This window comes from Schistocerca nitens, chromosome 4 (genome assembly GCF_023898315.1).
Source record: "Schistocerca nitens isolate TAMUIC-IGC-003100 chromosome 4, iqSchNite1.1, whole genome shotgun sequence".
Taxonomy (NCBI): domain Eukaryota; kingdom Metazoa; phylum Arthropoda; class Insecta; order Orthoptera; family Acrididae; genus Schistocerca; species Schistocerca nitens.
Window position 1 is genome coordinate 936245191 of NC_064617.1, and position 17965 is coordinate 936263155.

At 44.4% G+C, this 17965-nt stretch overlaps 1 protein-coding gene across 2 annotated transcripts in view; it reads left to right on the forward strand.

The window, feature by feature from the left end:
* Nucleotides 1-9974: 9974 nt before the first annotated feature.
* LOC126253575 (serine/threonine-protein kinase meng-po) overlaps nt 9975-17965 on the forward strand; it is a 354496-nt gene continuing 346505 nt past the window's right edge. The window contains exon 1 of one of the 2 annotated variants that reach the window (XM_049954998.1): nt 9975-10047. The gene's annotated coding sequence lies outside the window, so the exon portion shown is untranslated. The remainder of the gene's footprint in view (nt 10048-17965) is intronic. The other variant, XM_049954999.1, reaches the window with a different exon arrangement.

Consider the following 17965-nt stretch of genomic DNA (forward strand, 5'->3'; position numbering starts at 1 on the left):
CAACCTACATCCTTCTGAATCTGCTTAATGTATTCATCTCTTGGTCTCCCTCTACGATTTTTACCCTCCACGCTGCCTCCAATGCTAAATTTGTGATCTCTTCATGCCTCAGAACATGTCCTACCAACCGGTCCCTTCTTCTCGTCAAGTTGTGCCACAAACTCCTCTTCTCCCCAATTCTATTCAATACCTCCTCATTAGTTATGTGATCTACCCATCTAATCTTCAGCATTCTTCTGTAGCACCACATTTCGAAAGCTTCTATTCTCTTCTTGTCTAAACTATTTATCGTCCACGTTTCACTTCCATACATGGCTACACTCCATACAAATACTTTCAGAAATGACTGCCTGACACTTAAATCTATACTCGATGTTAACAAATTTCTCTTCTTCAGAAACGCTTTCCTTGCCATTGCCAGTCTACATTTTATATCCGCTCTACTTCGACCATCATCAGTTATTTTGCTCCCCAAATAGCAAAACTCCTTTACTACTTTAAGTGTCTCATTTCCTAATCTAATTCCCTCAAGGTCACCTGACTTAATTCGACTACATTCCATTATCCTCGTTTTGCTTTTGTTGATGTTCATCTTATACCCTCCTTTCAAGACACTGTCCATTCCGTTCAACTGCTCTTCCAAGTCCTTTGTTGTCTCTGACAGAATTACAATGTCATCGGCAAATCTCAAAGTTTCTGAACGAGCTCTGATTTCCCTTATTTTATCGTGGTGATCGTTACTCCCTATGTAGGTCGGCGTCAACAAAATACCGGGTGATCAAAAAGTCAATATAAATTAGAAAACTGAATAAATTGCGAAATAATGTAGATAGAGAGGTACAAATTGACACACATGCTTGGAATGACATGGGGTTTTATTAGAACCAAAAAAATACAAAAGTTCAAAAAATGTCCGGCAGATGGCGCTTCATCTGATCAGAACAGCAATATTTAGCTTAACAACGTAAGACAAAGCAAAGGTGATGTTCTTTACAGGAAGTGCTCAATATGTCCACCATCATTCCTCAACAGTAGCTGTAGTCGAGGAATAATGTTGTGAACAGCACTGTAAAGCATGTCCGGAGTTATGGTGAGGCATTGGCGTCGGATGTCGTCTTTCAACATCCCTAGAGATGTCGGTCGATCACGATACACTTGCGACTTCAGGTAACCCCAAAGCCAATAATCGCACGGACAGAGGTCTGGGGACCTGGGAGGCCAAGCATGATGAAAGTGGCGGCTGAGCACACGATCATCACCAAACGACGCGCCATCTGTCGGACATTTTGTGAACTTTGTTTTTTTTTTTTTTTGTTCTAATAAATCCGCGTGTCATTGGAAGCATCTGTGTCAATTTTTACCTCTCTATCTACATTATTCCGTGGTTTATTAAGTTTTCAAATTTATAATGACTTTTTGATCACCTGGTATTTTCGCATTCGGAGGAGAAAGTTGGTGATTGGAATTTCGTGAGAAGATTCCGTCGCAACGAAAAACGCCTTTCTTTTAATGATGTCCAGCCCAAATCCTGTATCATTTCAGTGACACTCTCTCCCATATTTCGCGATAATACAAAACGTGCTGCCTTCCTTTGAACTTTTTCGATGTACTCCGTCAGTCCTATCTGGTAAGGACCCCACACCGCGCAGCAGTATTCTAAATTAGGACGGACAAGCTTAGTGTAGGCAGTCTCCTTAGTAGGTCTGTTACATTTTCTAAGTGTCCTGCCAATAAAACGTTGTTGGTACTACTGACACTCTCATCCACCATTTGAGGTACTCAAAGGTGTGTGCCCGCCGGGTTCCTCACCCCGTAACGGATGACAATAAAGAGCAACGAAGGACCGTCTGTTTGGCCCAATGAAGGAAGCACCCTGCGGAAAGCAGTACGTGAAGGATGACGAGGTTATTAAGGCAGCAAGACGTTGGCTCAGATGTCGACCATTAGGGTGATACCAAGGATAAGGCCGTCACACTGAACGGAGATTATGCTGAAAAATACGATTTTGTAGCCACAATAATGGAGAATTATATGGTGCACTGGAGCCCTGAATAAATAAACCTGCTTTCAGAAAAAATGTTTTGCATCACTTATTGAATGCCCGTCGTATATTCCTCGGCTGACTGTAAATGTTGTCTTTAGAGAATTCAGTATTTAGTTGTAAACACTCTTCTTCATTCAGATAATAATCCTGTGTCTGCGATAATCTTCTTCCTAGCAACTAATGCATTTCACCTGATCGTTTACGAAGCACATTACCAGTGAAACTTCCTGGCACATTAAAACTGTGTGCCGGACCGAGACTGGAACTCGGGACCTTTGCCTTTCGCGGGCAAGCGCTCTATCAGCTGAGCTACCCAAGCACGACTCACGCCCCCTCCTCACAGCTTCACTTCTGCCAGAACCTCGTCTGCTGCCTTCCAAACTTTACAGAAGCTCTCCAGCGAACCTTGCAGAACTAGCACTCCTGAAAGAAAGGATATTGCGGAGACATGTCTTAGCCACAGCCAGGGGGATGTTTCCAGAACGAGATTCGCAGGAGAGCTTCTGTAAAGTTTGAAAGGTAGGAGACGAAATACTGGCAGAAGTGAAGCTGTGAGGAGGGGGCGTGAGTCGTGCTTGGGTAGCTCAGATGGTAGAGCACTTGCCCGCGAAAGGCAAAGACCTAGTTCGAGTCTAAGTCCAGCACACAGTTTTAATCTGCCAGGAAGTTTCATATCAGCATACACTCCGCTGCAGAGTGCAAGTCTCATTCTGGGCGCATTATCAGTATTTTGACACATATAAAATAAATATTTTTATAAATTGCATTTTTATAGTCCCTCTCTTGTTGTTAATCTATATAAACAGTTTAGGAGACAATATGAGCTTAGAATGTTTACAGGTTATGTATGATGTCGTCGAGCATAAAATTATGGGGTGCTTCACGTGACTAACAAAAAAAGCATAATTTCGGTTATACAATAAATCACATAAACGTAAAAGTTTTCGATTCATCTAAATACATAGGGATTCCAATACGAACTAGTTGAACTGGAAACATCACATAGAAAATGTGGGGAAGGTGAACCACAAGCCGCTTTTTATTGACAGACTACTTGGAAGATACAACAAACCTTCCGAAAAGGCTGCTTTCACTAAGTTTGTCAGTCCTATTCTGAAGTATTTGGGTATTCATTTTTCCAACGTGTTGTCCAGAGTGGAACAGCCGAGCAATAATCTGAAAGCGGTTCTGTCCGCAGCTCGTGGTCGTGCAGTAGCGTTCTCGCTTCCCACGCCCGGTTTCCCGGGTTCGATTCCCGGCGGGGTCAGGGATTTTCTCTGCCTCGTGATGACTGGGTGTTGTGTGCTGTCCTTAGGTTAGTTAGGTTTAAGTAGTTCTAAGTTCTAGGGGACTGATGACCATAGATGTTAAGTCCCATAGTGCTCAGAGCCATTTGAACCATTTTTGAAAGCGGTTCTACGAATCGTCTGCCAAAAACACTTAGGTGTGAATTCGAGAATAATTACGTAGATGTAGATGTAGAAATGGGATTTAAAGTTTTATTGTTTGCCCAGTGTTGATCGTCTTTATGGACCACATGCAAATGGTATTTCACGTTTCATTTTTCGGCCGTTAGACACGTTCATGCTGCAGTGTAGCATAGTCCTCCCCCGACTCGAATCGCAACAACCAGTTAGAAGGGCACCGCTGTTGCAGATCCAATGCGCCAAGTGTGTGCTGCAACGCCAAAGCTAGGTGTACACGTGAGAGTTTTTCACCCTCAGACAACTTTTGCGAGTAATAAGTGTCGCGTAGACTTGTCCGAGAGCAAGCTCCTCTGCAGCTCCGTGAATGAGGGCAGCCCGCATCTCGTGAGCGTGCGGTAGCGTTCTCGCTTTCCACGCCCGGGTTCCCGGGTTCGATTTCCGGCGGGGTCAGGGATTTTCTCTGCCTCGTGATGGCTGGGTGTTGTGTGCTGTCCTTAGGTTAGTTAGGTTTAAGTAGTTCTAAGTTCTAGGGGACTGATGACCTAAGATGTTAAGTCCCATAGTGCTCAGAGCCATTTGAACCATTTTTGAGTGAGGGCAAGATGTCGGATAATCGTGCTCTGCGAGTTTAGACCTGTCGTATAGGCGGCAACCTCCTTCTGTCGAGACCTGCTCGCTGTAGATCTCAGACATGAAAAAAATATATCAACATTGTTTAGCCGAGAGCTTAGAGTATTCAAGGATGGCTGAACGGCCATATTACGTCTCAGATTTGTGTCGTATTTCACAGTTTGTTTACTATCACTACTTGGTAACATAGTTTGCCGTATTCATGCACACATTAAATAAAATTACCCGAGTAACTGCGTCTCTTGAGACATGATATGTGGCCGTGGAACATTTCTGAGCGAAGTAATCGCTCTTTTTACTTCCCAAAAGAACAGCAGGAGCAATTAGCCAATTTCTAAAATTCTAGACTTAAACAAAATGGCTCTGAGCACTATGGGACTCAACTGCTGTGGTCATTAGTCCCCTAGAACTTAGAACTACTTAAACCTAACTAACCTAAGGACATCACACACATCCATGCCCGAGGCAGGATTCGAACCTGCGACCGCAGCAGTCGCACGGTTCCGGACTGCACGCCTAGAACCGCGAGACCACCGCGGCCGGCTAGACTTAAACAATAGGCAGCAAATAACACATAACAATATCATACAGATATTATACAGAATTAACAAACGAAAATAAAAAGAACTGTCACCGAAGAGACTCGATCCCACGTCAATATGAAAATATGTATAAGAAAAAAAAAAGACGAGTACCCTACCCGTTGCGCCAGCTCAACACTACAACACGCCACTGCCTAAACGTGTACCCACATTGTTGAGACTACTATTGCGATGGATACACACTGTGAATGAATGTCAGTGATGTATCGGCAGAAAAGTAATGAAGAAAGCTGATACGAAGTGGACTGAGGACGAAGCTGTGAATTTAATTATTTTGTACGAGGAAAGGCTAGCGGTACCGGATGTACAGTTACAGGACTACAGCAATCGAGATAAGAAGCGAAGCTTGTTGGCTGGAATGACTACCCTTTTTAAAACCTCTACAGAAGAAATTTACCAGAATAACCACGACTCAGCCGCGCTGGGTAGCCGTGCGGTCTAGGGTCCCTAGCCACGGTTCGCGCGGTTACCCCCGTCGGAGGTTCGAATCCTCTCTTGGACAAGAGTGTGTGTCTGTGTTGTCCTTAGCGAAAGTTAGTTTACGTAGTGTGTAAGCCTACGGACCGATAACTTCAGCAGTTTGGCCCCATAGAACTTACCACAATTTTCAAATTTAACCACGACTCAAAGAATGGATATATAACATAGATCAATTAACACAGAGAAACAAATGAAATTATATTTGAAAGTAATAGGTTAGGAACACTAAAAACTGCTATTTAACTTCAAGCAATGCAGCGGTATCTACACTCATGCTCACAAATCAAGGGTAATTGGTGCCACACAACGTGCCACTACACAAAACTGGCGCTAGTAGCATTGGCAAATATGGAACACACGACACAGATCTGCAAGTCTACGGTATTGGTGATAAATTGAGAAAACTGTCCCGAAACATATGTGCTAAAAAACGCCACTGTTTCCTGCTCATGTATCCAGACATCAATATGGAATATGATCACCATGCACACGTACACAGGCCACGCAACGGGTTGGCATACTCTGGATCAGGTGGTCGATCTGCTGCTGGGGTATAGCCTTCCATTCTTGCACCAGTGCCTGTCGGAGCTCCTGAAGTGTCGTAGAGGCTTGAAGACGTGCAGCGATACGTCGACCGAGAGCATCCCAGACGTGCTCGATGGGGTTTAGGTCTGGAGAACAGGCCATTCGCGTGATATCTTCTGTTTCAAGGTACTCCTCCACGATGACAGCTCGGTGGGGGCGTGCGTTATCATCCATCAGGAGGAAGGTGGGACCCACTGCACCCCTGAAAAGGCGGACATACTGGTGCAAAATGACGTCCCGATACACCTGACCTGTTACAGTTCCTCTGTCAAAGACAAGCAGGGGTGTACGTGCACCAATCATAATCCCACCCCACACCACCAAACCACGACCTCCATAAAGGTCCCTTTCAAGGACATTAAGGGGCTGGTATCTGGTTACAGGTTCACGCCAAATGAAAACCAGGCGAGAATCACTGTTCAGACTGTACCTGGACTTGTCCGTGAACATAACCTGGGATCACTGTTCCAGCAGAACAATAGATATAACGAGAGGAAGAGGGACACCCAGGTTCTTGACACCAGGCTTTATGGGCTCTCCTATGCCCAGGGGTCAGTGGAATGCACCTTGCAGGTGTCCGGGCGAATAAACCATGTTTGTTCAGTCGTCTGTAGACTGAGTGTCTGGAGACAATTGTTCCAGTGGCTGTGGTGAGGTAACGAGCAAGGCTACCTGAAATACTCCGTGGCCGTCTGCGGGCACTGATGGTGAGATATCGGTCTTCTTGTGGTGTTGTACACTGTGGACGTCTCGTACTGTAGCGCCTGGACACGTTTCCTGTCTGATGGAATCGTTGCCATAATCGTGAGATCACATTTTGTGGCACACGAAGGGCCCGTGCTACGGCCTGCTGTGTTTGACCAGCCTCCAGTCGCCCTAGAATTCTACCCCTTATAACGTCATCAGTATGTGTTATTTGAGGCATTTTCAACACACAGTCACCATTAGCACGTCTGAAAACGTCTGCACACTTACTCGCTGCACCGTACTCTGGCATGTGGACTACGTATGTGGACTGCTGCCAGCGCCACCGTGCGACGAGCGCAGGTCAAATGTACCGCATGGTCTTACCCCGAGGTGATTTAAACCCGCAAACCAACCACCAGAGCGTTGTTTCACCATGCATAAGCATTATCCTTAATTTATGACCATGAGTGTATAATTTTATATGATATGGTATTTATTGCTTATATTATTGTACTGTGTGCTGAAGAACAGAAATTCATAAATTAACGAGTGCTTCCGTAAGTCAATACACGTTCAAATAAATGTCCGAAATTGCTTCATTTGGCAAATATCCGTCGTATTTGGCATTCAAGCGTCTATGGCTAGCAAGGTGAAATTGGTGTAATGTTATTTCATTGTAATTGCGACTTCATTAAATATTAAAAATAATGAATGGATCTCATGTTAGAAATATTAGTTTCACAACCCGACTGTTGAAATGGTTCAATTGGCTCTGAGCACTATGGGACTTAACATCTGAGGTCATCAGTTCCCTAGAATTAGAATTACTCAAACCTAACTAAGGACATTACACACATTCATGCCCGAGGCAGGATTCGAATCTGCGACCGTAGCGGTCGCGCGGTTCCAGACTGAAGCGCCTAGAACCGCTCGGCAACCAATCTGTCTTTAACACTAGTAGATTTACGCATAACAGTACACAGATTGACAATTTTGAGTCCAGTTATAACGATTATTTCTTCCATCTCCATCGCTGCCATTCTCGTAGAATTCAGATATTGATGTGCATTTTCTATCGCAAGCTCTACAGTGAGATTGTTGCACGCTGCAAAACCGTCCCGCCGCTAATCTGCTCTCTCATCCAACACGAACACGTTCGTTTACTTTAGTTCTTTGCCACCAGAAGTATCGAAACTGCAGCTGCAACCCGACGCTCTTCCATCACAACCTCTCCCTTCACGCACAGAACTAAGACAGAAAAATCTCAAGGAAAGTGATTTGTCTGCACTCGCAGACACTCTTAACCTGTGTCTAAAAACTTTCGACATCTGCTCTCGCAAGACTCTCGGACACTTACATAAAGTAAAGGGACTATCAGGCAGTAACTTTTACTTTTACTTTACTTTACTTTACATGCCTGCTCTATGGGCCTCTTCCACTTCTGCCTGTCCAATGCGCTGTTTGTCCAGTTGCTGTTGCTGTCCATCCTAGCTGTGTCCTCCCGAATGTTATCCCGCCATCTGATTCTGGGTGTCCCTCTTCCTCTCGTTATATCTATTGTTCTTCTGAATGCCAATCTACGTAGTCTATTCTCTGTCATTCTTGCTATATGGCTGCCCAATTCAACCTTCTCCTCTTGAGCACTTCGACGATGTTACGGTGTTTGTACAGCCCTCTTAATTCTTCATTTCTTCTTATTCTCCATTCCATGTTATTTTCGTTGTATACAGGTCCGAAAATTTTCCTTAATACTTTTCTTTGGAATATTAACCGTTTTTCTTTATCTTTCTTTCTAAATATTAATGTTTCACATCCATATAACATCGCAAGTATAATGGTCGATTGATATAAGCGGATTTTGAAGTTACTGCTAAGTGATATTTTTCTTAGAATTTTGATGAAACTAAAAAGTGTCTTGTTTGCTGTTGATAACCAGGCATCTATTTCTATATCATTTCTGTTGTTATTACTAAAAAGACTTCCTAGGTACTTTAAGTGGTCAACAGTCTTGAAATGGAATCCATCTACAGTCAGACGTGCATCTTTTATGGTTTTCTTACTTATGGGCAGGTATTCTGTCTTTTCTTCATTAACATGTAATTCTGTTTTCTCAGCAATTTTGTAGTAATTTTGCATCATTCAGGCAGTAACTATTAGCGAAAATTCGCCTCTAGTGTAAATAAGTTTGCGAGTACTGCCTGAGAGAACCACACTGTCTGCCAGCAAAAAACTCTCACGTGTATCCCAGATACAAGGCTGCAGGAATAAACGCACGGCCGTACGTGCTCAACGTGACAGGGCGCGGTTTACTTCTTGGGGGTAGGATAACCTTAAGATGTGGCAAAAAGTGCAAAGCAATGCATGCCGCGGTATTGACCTTCACGTACGATGAAGAAAGTACAGCCATTAAAGTAACCTCTGGCGTGCCACAGGGGAGTGTTATGAGACCATTGCTTTTCACAATATATATAAATGACCTAGTAGATAGTGTCGGAAGTTCCGTGCTGCTTTTCGCGGATGATGCTGTAGTATAAAGAGAAGTTGCAGCATTAGAAAATTGCAGCGAAATGCAGGAAGATCTGCAGCGGATAGGCACTTGGTGCAGGGAGTGGCAACTGACCCTTAACATAGACAAATGTAATGTATTGCGAATACATAGAAAGAAGGATCCTTTATTGTATGATTATATGATAGTGGAACAAACACTGGTAGCAGTTACTTCTGTAAAATATCTGGGAGTATGCGTACAGAACCATAATGAGTGGAATGATCATATAAAATTAATTGTTGGTAAGGCGGATGCCAGGTTGAGATTCATTGGGAGAGTCCTTAGAAAATGTAGTCCATCAACAAAGGAGGTGGCTTACAAAACACTCGTTCGACCTATACTTGAGTATTGCTCATCAGTGTGGGATCCGTACCAGGTCGGGTTGACGGAGGAGATAGAGAAAATCCAAAGAAGAGCGGCGCGTTTCGTCACAGGGTTATTTGATAAGCGTGATAGCGTTACGGAGATGTTTAGCAAACTCAAGTGGCAGACTCTGCAAGAGAGGCGCTCTGCATCGTGGTGTAGCTTGCTGAGGTTTCGAGAGGGTGCGTTTCTGGATGAGGTATCGAATATATTGCTTCCCCCTACTTATACCGCCCGAGAAGATCACGAATGTAAAATTGGAGAGATCCGAGCGAGCACGGAGGCTTTCCGGCAGTCGTTCTTCCCGCGAACTATACGCGACTGGAACAGGAAAGGGAGGTAATGACCGTGGCACGTAAAGTGCCTTCCGCCACACACCGTTGGGTGGCTTGCGGAGTATAAATGTACATGTAGATGTAGATGTACTCATGCTGGCAGCACCTGAAACCTAGGGAGGTGGACAGACGAGGCGGGATTCTGCCTCTGAGGACGGAGCGACTCCTCCCGGAGAGGAACTGGGCTGCGGCGACGGCTGTGCAGCTGCAGCCGCGACAGAAATAGCTCCCTCCTCTCTTCTCCTCTCCCCTCACAGCAGAGCTGAGCGGGCAGGAGAGCCTGGGGGAGGGGCCAGTCTCCTCGCGTACCGCGAAGACGATGCGCTCGCTGCCCGCTACACAGCAGGTAACAACCAGCTCTCCAGCAGGGTCCAGCGTGCTGCCTCTGCGATCGCACCCACCCACCACAGGCTCCGTACACACAACCAAATTACTGTGGCAGCAGCAGCCAGACGGCCGGAATGTTGGCGCTGAATGGTTACTGATACACTCGTGTGAATCTGGCGGTTGGGGGATACGTTATAGCAATCATCCTCTGAGTTGGAAATGTTTGGTCACTCGCGACGTTGGGACATCTCTGCGAGACGCGAATGAAGAACTAAATTAAAGTGGTGTACAGCTAGGAAGTCACTCAGGCCGTGTTCGAAGTTCCGCCGACAACGGACCATAATGCCGCCGGCTGAACTTCCGCTGGCTGACTGAAATACATAGCCGCCGATCTTTTCGTACCTGAAAGATATCTTGTGTGAGGTCTGATTAGGAGTGCAACCTACCTGATCGGCCGACACTTCGGAAATCGGACCGTGTTTGGTGGAATTCAAATCTGTTTGTTTTCTTCGACAGATTCGAGCAACATCCGCTTCCGGCATCAGCAGGATTGCTTAATAAATGATTCAGTTTTCATGCAAAAAAAAAAAAAAAGAAAAATTCTACTATTCTATTACTTGGTGCGTCGTGATAAAAGCTATTCACCTAGAAACATGATCATTTTACACATTGTAGAGAAACACCTTACTTTCGTAACGTACTATTTTGTCATTGTCAATATGAAAATTGACCATTCGTCAAGCAAGCGAACTCGAGTCACTAATGTTGCATTGAAAAATATCATCGCTTTCCCAATTATATTTATTAAATTTTAGACTATATATATAATTTCGTACGAAATTTAGCTGTTTATGCGTGATAGTTTTAGAATTTGAAATGGCAGTTATAGTTGTCCGTGCTTATTGCTTATAGGATGTGAATTGAAGCATTAACACTGTGAACAATACGCCGTTTCTTTCTTCAGCATCGTGTGTTCTAAGAATTAATCCGGTTATACGAGTAAGTTAGAAAACAGCACATGTTTCATCCGGAAACAATAATTCCACTTATTTGAATTCGTGGTCTTTGTGATAAAAGGAACTGCAGTGTAGTACTCGTTTCTAACTACAGAATTTCTGAGGCATTCATTCCACAAACAACTGAGAATTACAGTCCGACGAAATGTGACCAAGTTGCTGGATGATTTTTATCAGCCGACGTTTGGTGACCGCAGCCTTACAGCAAACATCCGCTGAATTACTTGTTTGTGTCTCTCACGCCATTAGCACACATACGCGTGATATGAGATGTACCCGACGGGAGCTGAATAAGTCATTTAGTGGTTAAGCAGTCTGAACTAGAGGAGTTAATTTTGTTCGTAAATGAAAGTGTGAGTGTTGTTGCTTCATTGTAACTGCTTGGTGTGTACGTCTAAAGTGTGGTGTTTCTGTTGGTGATAGAGCGAGAGAGTGTGTGTGAGAGAGAGAGAGAGAGAGGGAGAGAGAGGGAGGGTGGGATATAAAAAGGATAAAACTCGGTGCTGGCACGTAAACCTCTGCTCTCTAATAGCACCAAGAGAGGCGCAGAGATAAACATCGCTGCCCAATAGACGGATCACGATCAACAGGAGGCCATACCCTCACTCTACGGGAAGCTGCCATTACGTTTACTTACACTCTCTAGCGCGTGGCCGACGCTCCTACGAACCAATGTTTGCGTTTTTGTGTCCTGCTCCATTTGCCTACTGAGCAAGGGAAAAACAATTGTCTACACGTTTTGCTACGGATCCTAAACTCTCTTGTCTTAAAAAATGTTCAAATGTGTGTGAAATCTGATGGGACTTATCTGCTAAGGTCATCAGTCCCTAAGCTTACACACTACTTAACCTAAAGTATCCTAAGGACAAACACATACACCCATGCCCGAGGGAGGGCTCGAACCTCCGCCGGGACCAGCCGCACAGTCCATGACTGTAGCGCCTTAGACCGCTTGGCTCTTGTCTTACTTTTATGATCCTTGGGTGAAATAAATATCTGATGGCGTCGGTAGATTTGTTGCGCTTTAGATGCAAATGAAAGAAAAAGAATAAATAAAAAGAAGCGATTATAGCGTCCTCATTTTTCCAATGGTAGCGTGGGAACCACGGAATACACATCGAAAGTCGACCTTTCCAATAGCAGACTACTCCACTCACTCATTAATTTTCTACTTTCGTCTTTGCCAGTATAGAATCGAGCCCATTTATTCTAGGCTCGAGTCTCTGAGTAGTTTCTATAACAAATTACTACCTTCATCTACTACCAATAGGTTTCTTACAGTAAAGCGATTTTCTTTTGTTAAAGGAGTAAATTAACCTTACTCTAACAACAAATACAAGTATATTTAATACTGTATGAATGGTGAAGTAGTGGGTCTTCCAGTACAATGTTTATGTTTTTACTGTGCGTAGGTTTTGATGATATAAGGAAGAAAGTGGCTCGTGGTCAGCATGTCGTCATTAAGTCAAAAATACGGTAATAACCCGTCCTCGGTTTGAACCCTGACAATGACAGTTTGAGCAAGTAACCTATTTGGTATTAAATGGCAGAAATTTCAAAATAAGCCACCCCCTCCCTCTCATCCCACAGCTCTTTTTTAGGAAATAAAGTGGCGGTGAAATTTTTCATCTCCTCATTAAGGAAATTCAGGGACCTGAGGGTGCAATGAAATATGAGTTCCTTTTTTAAATTAATTCTGTTTTATTTCAGAAATAGATCAGCCACTTCAGTGCATCCAGATGTGTTGCATCATCTCACTGGTTGAGCCAAGAGAATAGGATGGAAGGTTTCCGTTCTTCCCGCCCCCCCCCCCCCCCCCCCCCACAACCATCCACCCACCACGCTTGTTAAAAAAGCTGAGAGAAATATATTTTGAAATTTCCGTAATTTAATAAGAAATTACCGTTGTCGCAGCCAGAACCCGGGAAGGAGCTTAACATTCGGGTCGACCGATTAATTTACGTTTATCACTTTTTGGAACAATTACATAATTAGTGAAAAGTACGAGCTTGAGATTTATAACGGCAATTAAGGTCACTGGGGCAAATGTGAACTTGAGTCGGTTACACATGTAGCGTCATCATAACATATTACACCATCGCAACATGAATACTTCTACATTATCAGTTGTTATGGTGGCGCATGAAGATTTAGACAAAACACGGCAGAAATCAAATCAGGATGGGTGAAGAACAACAATGGGTTCCAAATTTTGAAAAGTTGAATGTTATGGCGAATAGAAAATGATTTCTTTATGGGTTTTGAATCACAGAAACTTAATTTAACAACTGTCTCTCCAACTACAATATTGGCAAGCAGAAAGTGATTAGCAAAACGTGAAGCCTGTAATTAGAATTCCTAGTGCCCACTTCATCTGAGAAATACATTTATAGCTACAGCTTATAGCTCTGAGGAATTAGGAGATTGTCTGGGATTCATAATCAAAAACCATTCTCTCTAAAATGTTCACTATATTCTGAAATTCACAGACCAAAAACAATCCACACAATCCAACTACCAGAGCAGTTCAGAGTCTAATGCGCTGATGCAACTATAACCGTTCAAATTAAATGTTTAAGAGAATGCTCGCCATAATTTGATGATAATGTTCATCAAACGCCACGCTAATAATGGTAGAATGTATGTCCTGCGGCGGCAGTTGAAAATACGACATACGCAAACTAAAGATAGATCATTAACGCCATCCCAAAATTAACACTTCACTCGAAAACGATTTCATGGTTACGCGTATCCAGAGTAACTTATTACTGCATCCGAGGCTGTTCATATCAACGATACCGGCGCGACGCGACTCCCGGCACAGGTGGTGCGCTAATCAGCGTCTGGAGAGAACTGGGGCCTTCCTTCTCTCGCGCAGCGTTCTTACATATAAAGCCGCGGTGCGGACGGCTACGGGAACGCCTGATCAAAATTGCTCTCCCGACTAGCCGCTGGGCTAGTAATGCACCACTTCAAGTTATCGAATAAATCACTGCTTCCTTTGCTGATGGCCGATGAAGCTCTCAATTTAATTGTGCAATCAGCACACAAGTAAGTAATCATAATAAAAGTCTGACGTGGCTTAGTCAAATATTTTGGGCGAGAGAATTAATTTAATTACACTACACGCAGTAGACGAGCTCTGAACTTGCTCTTTGGAGATACGCTATAGCTATAGTTTTATAGTTATTCTGTTGAAACTTCTCACATTTTTATGATTATACCGGATCTCCCTTCTACTTCAACTTAAACATCCTAGCTTTATTTATTCGCCTACTTAATCTATCTTGCTTCCTTAATTTCTAAGACAAAAACCAGAAAATCATGAATTTCATCTAAAATTTTAATTTGTGAGATCCAGAATACTGTTTCTACTAAATTATTATGCAAAAGGAATCTAAATATAAATTTTTAAGTTTCTAGCTCTTTTCTGTTGTGCCAATGATTTTTACAGAAAAACATCCAAATTTCGAAAATGGTTAAAGTTATTGAGCTGATATCCAACACATATTGATTTTGTATTACTCCTGACATGCTAGAAACGTTTCAGGTTATTTACTTCATTTTAAAGTATTGCGCAATATTTATGACGTCAGACAGCGGACTAGGCTGGCACACAATGGAAAGACTGATGTGAATTTTATAAGGCGTGAGTAGGCTGCTTCCCTACAAGTTGTCTATAAGAGGCAGTCAAATGAAAACAAGAAAGATTGAAAAAAAAGTAAACTGTTTATTACTTCAAAAATAATCGCCATAACTGTTAATAAAACATTTATCTTACAGTGAGACAAAACGGTCAATTGCTTCATGGAAAAATGCTTTCGGTTGCGTACAGACTCAGGCGTGCGCCTCTTCGTCCGAACCAAATCGACTGCCGCGAATGCCTTTTTTCCTGACTCTAAAAATACGGAAAAGCGCGTGGGGAGATATCGGAAGTGCGTGGAGGATGTGTAGGGGGTCCAACCGAAACTTCTGCAGCATAGTCGAATCAATTTTGCCAAAATGCGGGCCCGGCCTTAAGTTGCCAAGGTTGTTTCGATTACGCTGCGGAAGCTTCGCTTGGAACCCTTACTCATCCCCCAAGCACTTCCGATATCTCCCCATGCGATATCCGTATTTTTGGAGTCTGGAAGAAAGGCGTTCGTGGCAGTCAGTTTGGTTCGGACGACGATGAACACGCCTGGGTACAATCCTAGTTCTGTAGGGAACGGCAAACATTTCTCCACGACACGTTGCACGATAAATGTATTACCAGCTATGCCGATTACTTTGTAAATAAAGAACAGTTTACTTACTTTTGTTCTACCTGTCTCGTTTTCATTTGACTGCGCCTCAAAGGTGTAATTGCAAGAAGGGTGGTTTTAGTTGTATGTGACAAGGTAACAGCTTATCCAAGCACGTCACATTATTCATAGATTATTTAAATTTTTCTCTTTGCCCTTCACCGTTAACTCTAACTGACTTTAAAATTTTTTCTTATCTGTGGACCAATAAAAACCCTGCTCCCACTTTTTAGAAACTGAGAATGGGAAAAAAAATCTTCACCTCTCAAACTGGATGGTTTCTATCTCCAGTTAAGACTTCATTGTTCGCCGAAATCTTCTCTGGAGTTTCAGGATTAAGAAGTTCTTTTTCAGAGAGTGCAAAGTGTCTATTATTATACACAACTCCGAGTTTTTCTTTGTGCAGTCTCTTTTTGTTTGTAGGAGAATCTACACTCCTGGAAATGGAAAAAAGAACACATTGACACCGGTGTGTCAGACCCACCATACTTGCTCCGGACACTGCGAGAGGGCTGTACAAGCAATGATCACACGCACGGCACAGCGGACACACCAGGAACCGCGGTGTTGGCCGTCGAATGGCGCTAGCTGCGCAGCATTTGTGCACCGCCGCCGTCAGTGTCAGCCAGTTTGCCGTGGCATACGGAGCTCCATCGCAGTCTTTAACACTGGTAGCATGCCGCGACAGCGTGGACGTGAACCGTATGTGCAGTTGACGGACTTTGAGCGAGGGCGTATAGTGGGCATGCGGGAGGCCGGGTGGACGTACTGCCGAATTGCTCAACACGTGGGGCGTGAGGTCTCCACAGTACATCGATGTTGTCGCCAGTGGTCGGCGGAAGGTGCACGTGCCCGTCGACCTGGGACCGGACCGCAGCGACGCACGGATGCACGCCAAGACCGTAGGATCCTACGCAGTGCCGTAGGGGACCGCACCGCCACTTCCCAGCAAATTAGGGACACTGTTGCTCCTGGGGTATCGGCGAGGACCATTCGCAACCGTCTCCATGAAGCTGGGCTACGGTCCCGCACACCGTTAGGCCGTCTTCCGCTCGCACCCCAACATCGTGCAGCCCGCCTCCAGTGGTGTCGCGACAGGCGTGAATGGAGGGACGAATGGAGACGTGTCGTCTTCAGCGATGAGAGTCGCTTCTGCCTTGGTGCCAATGATGGTCGTATGCGTGTTTGGCGCTGTGCAGGTGAGCGCCACAATCAGGACTGCATACGACCGAGGCACACAGGGCCAACACCCGGCATCATGGTGTGGGGAGCGATCTCCTACACTGGCCGTACACCACTGGTGATCGTCGAGGGGACACTGAATAGTGCACGGTACATCCAAACCGTCATCGAACCCATCGTTCTACCATTCCTAGACCGGCAAGGGAACTTGCTGTTCCAACAGGACAATGCACGTTCGCATGTATCCCGTGCCACCCAACGTGCTCTAGAAGGTGTAAGTCAACTACCCTGGCCAGCAAGATCTCCGGATCTGTCCCCCATTGAGCATGTTTGGGACTGGATGAAGCGTCGTCTGACACGGTCTGCACGTCCAGCACGAACGCTGGTCCAACTGAGGCGCCAGGTGGAAATGGCATGGCAAGCCATTCCACAGGACTACATCCAGCATCTCTACGATCGTCTCCATGGGAGAATAGCAGCCTGCATTGCTGCGAAATGTGGATATACACTGTACTAGTGCCGACATTGTGCATGCTCTGTTGCCTGTGTCTATGTGCCTGTGGTTCTGTCAGTGTGATCATGTGATGTATCTGACCCCAGGAATGTGTCAATAAAGTTTCCCCTTCCTGGGACAATGAATTCACGGTGTTCTTATTTCAATTTCCAGGAGTGTATATGAAACACGTCATTAGTTCGATTGGAGGATTGCATCTAAATCATCAACAGCCCAAACGGCATACAACGTCCTATTCGATCTACCCACTCCTTGAGATTGGACGAACATATAGTAAAGCAGTACAGCAGACGTGTGGAGCCTAGATTCCTGTCTTGTTCCTCCGTCTCACAGAATGCGAGAAACAGACCCTTTTTTTTTTTTTTTGCAGAAGGCGTAAATTAAATCTTCTTTCGGAAATGTAAAGAAATTATCTCCATTATTTTTACATTAACGAGATAGTGTTTTACATGAGTGTTAATAGCAGGTTGCTAGCTGGAAGTTCATTAGAACACAATACTCTCACGAAAGCACTTCGAGAAGCGACAAAACACAGTACTACTTCACAGCAGTTCTTATAAGAACGGCAGACAGTTATATGGCCACAACGCTAATGATCAGTGATGAATATGTGCAGCCCATGTACCCTACAACATGATGGCGTGAAGCTGCGAGAATTACGACACAGTCATAGAATGGTGCCAACTGCGTATATTCGAACCTGACACCTAGCGCCGGCCGCGGTGGTCTAGCGGTTCTAGGCGCTCAGTCCGAAGCCGCGCGACTGCTACGGTCGCAGGTTCGAATCCTGCCTCGGGCATGGATGTGTGTGATGTCCTTAGGTTAGTTAGGTTTAAGTAGTTCTAAGTTCTAGGGGACTGATGACCATAGATGTTAAGTCCCATAGTGCTCAGAGCCTGACACTTAGCGAAAAAGTATAATAGTAAATAACGGCTACGATTT